Source organism: Nannospalax galili, unplaced genomic scaffold, assembly GCF_000622305.1.
Source record: "Nannospalax galili isolate Female #2095 unplaced genomic scaffold, S.galili_v1.0 scaffold886, whole genome shotgun sequence".
NCBI lineage: Eukaryota > Metazoa > Chordata > Mammalia > Rodentia > Spalacidae > Nannospalax > Nannospalax galili.
Window position 1 is genome coordinate 981,955 of NW_008355971.1, and position 6,849 is coordinate 988,803.

General features: G+C 45.6%; 1 protein-coding gene across 5 annotated transcripts in view; it reads left to right on the plus strand.

Moving 5' to 3' along the window:
• The window catches only part of Sipa1l3 (signal induced proliferation associated 1 like 3), a 257,269-nt gene that overhangs the window by 2,890 nt on the left and 247,530 nt on the right, over positions 1 to 6,849 (plus strand). The gene's annotated exons all lie outside the window — the stretch shown is intronic.

Consider the following 6,849-nt stretch of genomic DNA (forward strand, 5'->3'; position numbering starts at 1 on the left):
GTAGGTAAGTGCACCTGTGTCATGCAATGCCCGAGGAAGACAGAAGAGGCTGTTGGATCCCCTGGAACTGGAGTTAGGGACAATTGTTAGCTGCCATGTGGGTGCTGGGATTCGAACCCGGGCTGCAAGAACAGTCAGTGTTCTTAATCACTGAACCATCTGTCCAGTCCCTTCTTTGCTTATTTTGAGGCAGGATCTCAAATAGCTCAGGGTGGCCCTGAACTCAGTGTAGTCAATGACTTTGAGTTCCTAATCCTTCTGCCTCCACCTGCCAAGTGTTGAGATTACAGGACCATGCCTGTGGAGGTTGCCTTTCCTGACAAGGTCCATTTGTTTCTTTTCAGCACCAAGGATGAATATAGGTACACATATGTGGCAAGCATGTGCAGTAGTAATAAGGAACTGAGAAGATTTGGCTAGACTGCAGTGGCTGTGGATGTGACAGGAAAGCCTGGCTTTCAGGGGACCCATTTCTATGGTGTTAACCTGTTGAAGATGAGCTGTTGTTCTGTTTTGGGTTTTGTTTTTTTTTTTTTCTGAAAAATGATACTCTGTCAGATTAGCCAGTGTGGGAAGGTGGCCATCCTGGACATTTGGGAGGTAGCACACACACAACACAACCAAGAAAAGGCTGGGAAGGGAGTTTTCTGGATGTCTGTGAGGTCAAATCTGCTGTCAGAAACTTATCTTTGTGATTTCATTTGAGGCTAGAAAACAGTGATCTTAATCAAATTATGATGACCATCAAATTTAGTTGTTTTTCTTTCTTTTTTTTTAGTCTGCAGAAGTAAAACAGTGATTTAAAAAGATCCTGGCTTGTCTCCAGTGTTAGTGACAACAGCACATGGCTTTTTAGCAGTCTGGGTAGAATGGTTTAAGAGTTAAATGAGCCTGGTTTTTCAGACATTGCAGTTGTTAGGTGGTAAATCAAAAATGGAATTTAGAATGTGCAGTGATTGGTGCCTTTTTCAGCTGTAAAAGATGTTTGCCTGTATAGTTCAAGCTTAGGTTTAATTAACTTGCAAAGTCTACATTGAATGTACTGACATCTTGCTTAATAAAAGAATCTCAATAGTCATTTCCTTTAAAATATTTGTTTTTAGCCATTAGACTGAGAAGCCTGCTGGACCAGTACATACATTTGTTTTTTAGGGTTGCTCTAGTCATGGCCTTAGTGTGTGTGTGTGTGTGTGTGTGTGTGTGTGTGTGTGTGTGTGTGTGTGAGAGAGAGAGAGAGAGAGACAGAGAGACAGAGAGAGAGACAGAGAGAGAGACAGACAGAGAGAGAGAGAGGGAGAGGAGATTGGGTTGAATCTGACTTTAAAAAGAAGTTAGTGTAATCCACTTACTGGTCTGTTTCTGAAAAACATAATTAGTGGAAATTTTGATTTGGAAAAAAAAAGTTAACGAAGTTATGAAAAATGGGCATGGTGGTACACACCTGTAATCCCTTAGAAGTAGAGGCAGGGGGGCTAGAGAGATGGCTCAGCGGTTAAGAACATTGGCTGTTCTTGCAGAAGACCTAGGTTCGAATCCCAGCACCCACATGGTAGCTAGCAACTGTCTGGGACTCCAGTTCCAGGGGATTCGACGGCCTCTTCTGTCCTTAGAGGGCATTGCACGACACTGGTGCACTTACCTACATGCAGGCAATACATGCATACACATAAAATTAAAAAAGAAAAAAAGAAGTAGAGGCAGGAAGATCAAGAGTTCAAGAGTTCAAGCCAGCCTGTGCTACATAAGACATTGCCTCAAAAACCAACCGACCAACCTACCAAAGAAGTTATGCAAGAAAGATAATGCTCATTGTAACATGCCAAACAGTGCAGAGATGTAGAAAGAAAACTGCAAGTACTACTTTCTACTCTACAGTCCTGTTCCCCATAGATAAGCATTTATTCAGACTGTGAGTTAAAAGTGTCTAGCCTCAGGTTTTGGAGCTGCTAGAGTGAACAAAATGGAGCTGTCCTTGGCTTTGGTGATTTGCTGTGTGCTTCCACTTGATCTCCATGGGATATCCCTTCAAGTTCTTGCATATAGATCTGACTCATGGAATGGCTGTACCCACATGCTTCAGGATGGAGAGCCCGTGAGCTAGCCCGCACCTCCCCTGTTGCTGGACATTGCCCTTACAGTAGGCGGGCAGTATGGCATAATGGCTGAAAACCCAAAAGTCTGGAGCCCTGTGGCCTGGATTCAAATTCTGACTCTGCCCCATAGTAGTTGGACGCCCTTGGGTAAGACATTTGTCCTTCTGGGTATTTGTGTCCGGATCTGAAAGTCAGAATGATAACAGTACCTTCCCCTATGAGGCAGTTGTAGAGAGAGAATCTGTGTCACACTTTTAGGGCAGTGTCCAGTATTGGTGCTGTACAACCTTTCAAACCCAAATTAAAAAAGCCTTTTGGAATGGGGCTCACAGGAAGAGCCAGCCAGCTCAGTCATTGGAAATGCCAGGTAGAAATAAGAAAAAGTTACAAGGGGCTGGAGAGGTGGCTCAGTGGTTAAGAGCACTGACTGCTCTTGCAAAGGACCTGGGTTCGATTCCCAGCACCCACATGGCGGCTACGAACCGTCCTTAACTCCAGTTCTAGGGGAATCCGAAGCTCTCTTCTGACCTCCGTAGCATTGCACAACACAGGTGCACTCACATACATGCAGGCAATACACTCATACACATAAAATCAAAATAATGAATAAAATATTTTAAAAGAAAGAAAAAGTAGGGGCTGGAGAGGTGGCTCAACGGACTAAGAGCACTTGGTGTTCTTCCAGAGGACCAGGGTTCAACTCCCAGCACCAACAGGTGGCTCGGTCTCGGTCTCTGTCGCCATCTTCTGGCCTTCGCAGCCCCCCCCCCCGCCCCAATAAACATACTGGGCATGAAAACACTTGTACAAATAAAAAAGTTATTTGAAGAAAAAAGAAAGAAAGAAAAAGTTACAAAACAGGAATCAGCTTGGAGATGTTTAGGTCCAGGGCGGGAGACGCCTGGCTGCCTGGAATGAAAAGAGACCTGCAAAGCCAGGCGTGGTGACCCCTGCCTTTAATTCCAGCACTCAGGAGGCAGAGGCGGGTGGATCTCTGTGAGATTGCCAGCCTGGTCTACCTTTCGAGTTCTAGGCCAACTGGGGCTACAGGAAAACCCTGTCTCAAAAAGACAAAAGGAAAAGAAAGAGACCTGCTCAGAAAAGGAAGATAGGAGCCAATCCGGGGGTCAGAGCACAGTGGGGGTGGAGGTGGGGCTCATGGTGCTGCAGTAGGGAATGTCACTAGTTACACTTGCAAGAAGTGTGACATGCTTGGAAGGTGGCCTAGGTGACAGCTCCGGCTTCCAATCCCAGCCTAGCCACCTGGCTTTTGTCACTGAGCTTTTGTCTTCATTGACAAAATGGTTATGGGTTATGATAGACCTCCATGGTTGGTAGAGACTTGCAGGAAATGCCTGCAAGACAGTGGCCTGCTGGGCTTCTGGTAATTCTGTGTCAGGAGCTGCCGTTCTTATTTTATGGAGTTGACTAATTTATTGAGCACCTTCCATGTGCCAGGATTTATTCCAGGCTCTGTGGATTCAGCAGTGCACAAGCCAGATGAGATCCATTCTCTGTTTTTGTTCTTGTGTTTTGAGACCTAGTCGCTATGCAGCCCCAGGCTGGCCTCAACTCAGTCCTCCTGCTGGGATTGGAGGCATGGTCATCACACCTGGCTTAGATAAGGTCTTTGTCTCTTGGGGCTTGCATGCTACCTGGGGAGACACATGGTCATACCGATCATTTCAGATGTTTTAAAACTTCAAAACCAAACCAAACCCTGATCTTGCCACTTTCCAATGGTTTTAAGTATGATGGAGAAAATAACAGGGTAAAAGGCTAGAGAGTAGCTGGTGGGGAGAGGTGGTGGTCGGGAGGGTGTGATTACTGTAGCTTGGATGGTCAGAGAAGGCCTCCCAGGCTGCTGAGGGAAAGTCATGTGATCTGAGACCAAAATGAGCAAGAGGCACCAGATGTGCCAGAAGTTGAGGTGTGTGTGTGTGTGTGTGTGTGTGTGTGTGTGTGTGTGTGTGTAGCATATTCCAGGCAGAGGAAACAGCAGGTGTAAAGGGCTCGAGGTGGGAATGAGTTTGCTACAAAAACACTACCATTATAGGAAGAGAAGGGTGGATTTCTGTTTGCCAAGCTTCCACTACTATAAGGCTTGTAAAATACTAATAATGGTGGTGACATTCACCTAGCACATACTCACTGCCAGATGCTCTGCTGAGCACTTCACACATGTCCTTAGTTAATCCTGCCAGTAGTCCAATGACGTAGTTAACTTTATTGAACTCATTTTACAGATGAGGTGGCGGTAGACTCATGCTCACTGCAGGCCCTCTTCATGAGGCAGAGGCCAATGGAAGTGGACATAGCATTTCCTTTCCAGGTTGTTTGACAGGCAAATCGCTGCTCACTATATTTAGTACCTCATTCACATGGCAGTGGGGTGGCCTGGGATGCTATGGCATCATGTCTGCTGACTGGGATGCTCTGGGCGGGGCATGGGAGCACATGCCTGTTAGGTCAGCTTTTGGGAGGTTGAGGCAAGGTGATTGTGCATTTGAGGCCAGCCTGGGCTACAATAGCGAGACCCTGTCTCAAAAAGACAAGTCTAGGGTTGATATTTGTTGGGATGATTTCTTGGTATTTCAAAATCATGGTCTTTCAATAGAGCCTTTGAGTGAGACAGGGTTAACTGTGGCTTCCACACCAGACATGGGTGGATGTGAAATAGGTTGAGTTTAAGCAGAGCGGGCAAGAATAGTATCTTAGTTGGGTGAGCTTTGTAAGGAGGCTGGGGTGGGGACAGTGTTTTTAAGCAACAGCCTAGTAAAATGTCACGTTACAACTCTGCGGTCAAATGATGCCTGGCCCTGCAGGGACCCTAGGACCCTTTTCCAGAGGATGACCTGTGTCTGTGTACAACCTGGGTCTGGGTGGTTTAATGTTTGAAATGTAGGGCAGCCCTGGCTAGATGGGAGGACAGTAATGGGTGCTTTCAAGACCAGAAGCACCCATGCTGTCATTCATCTATTTGTGAAGCACTTTTGTTCTGGTTAGCCTGTGTGCTGGGCACCAGGCTAGAAACTAAACATGGATAGTGTAAAGTTAAAGGAGATACTGGTTTTCAAGGCTCCATGGGAGTGCTGTCTCTAGGAGATATGTGAGCCACTGATCAGAACCCCATGTTGCTAAGGGGCTCTTTGGAGCATCTCACACAGGTCCTTAGTCAATCCGTTTTCTAGTCGCCACATTTTTAAATGTTAAAAAAACAAAACAAAAAACTAGGCTTTAACTCCTGGGCTCAAGCAGTCTTCCTGCCTCAGCCTTTTGAGTAGGTGGGACCAGATCACAGGTGTGCACCCCACGCCTGACCATACAGACCTGACATACTGATGTAAGACCGTGGTCTTTATGTTTTCACCATGCTTTCCATGTGCAGCTGCTTGGTAGGCTTAGCTAATGGCTACCATATGGGTGGATGGAGGTAGAAGATTGACATGTAAATCAAGGGTGGTTGGCTGTAATGGGTGAAAGATACCGTTCTTACTTTTTTTTTCAATGTTGTGGATATGCATCCCTCTTTTATCTTAGTGAAGAAAGGTGGGTGTATGAAAGTGTCTTTATCACTATCAAAGGCGCCTCTCTGCCTGGAAGTGTGTTTAGTGTTTGTTGTTACCTGTTTCTGAGGCCGGACTGTGGCTATTCCCATTTTACAGCTGAAGAAGCTGAGGTATGGCACCATGAAGCCTCTTATTCAAAGTTGAGGGGTAGTGGAGATAGATCCTCCGTTGTCCATATTGATTGGTGCTGGGGATCAAACCAGGGCCTTTGTGAACAGGATGAGTTTAATCAAAGAAAGCCCTATGACTATGAAATGGACTCCCACAGTTTGTCAGCATTGACCCCATGAATGTGTGCTGGTGCTGGAACACTGAGGGACCTCCAGATCTGCTCCTTAAATTGAGCTCTAGGTGGGCTGGAGGGATGGCTCAGTGGTTAAGAACACTGATTGTTCTTGCAGAAGACCTGGGTTTGAATCCCAGCACCCACATGGCTAGCTAACAACTGGCCGTAACTCCAGTCCCAGGGGATCCGACAGTCTCTTTTGTCCTCTGTGGGCATTGCATGACACAGGTGCACTTATCTACATGCAGGCAATACACTCATACACGTAAAATAAAAATAATAAATAAAATATTTAAATTGAGCTCTAGGTTTGCTGGAAAAAGGAAACCTTTCCTCCCAGGAAAGAATTCTGGTGGTGGCAGAGGAGGGTGGGCAGGGAGCAAGGAAGAACCTAGCCAGTTTGAAAGCTCATTCTTTTTTTTTTTTAATAATTTATTGAGAATTTCATACATGCATATAAGGTGTTTTGATCAAATCCATGCCCACTCCCTCCCCTCCAACTCCTCCCGTATCTCCCCATCACTTTTATCTGATAACTTCATGTATTCTTTCTTCTTCTTCTGTTTATTTATTTCTTATGGGGCTTTTGGCTACTCTAACATTCCCCCCTCTGAAGAAGTAACCCTAAAATCTTTTAAGGATTAAATAAAAGCTCCCAAATACTTTTGACATTTTTGACCTTTGGGATGGAGTGTGTTGCTAAGAGGCCCAAGGACATTGTGAGTTTTAGCCAAGAAACTGGCTACTTTTCTCTGGGGTCTTTTTACCCTAACTGCCTAGCCAATTCCTATCTCCTATTTTTATCACTCCATCCTCTGAAGAGGTTACCCACCTTGCAGATAGGGAATCCGGACGCAGACCACTCTGGCTTCTTCCATGCTGAACAGGGATGCAGGGTGAA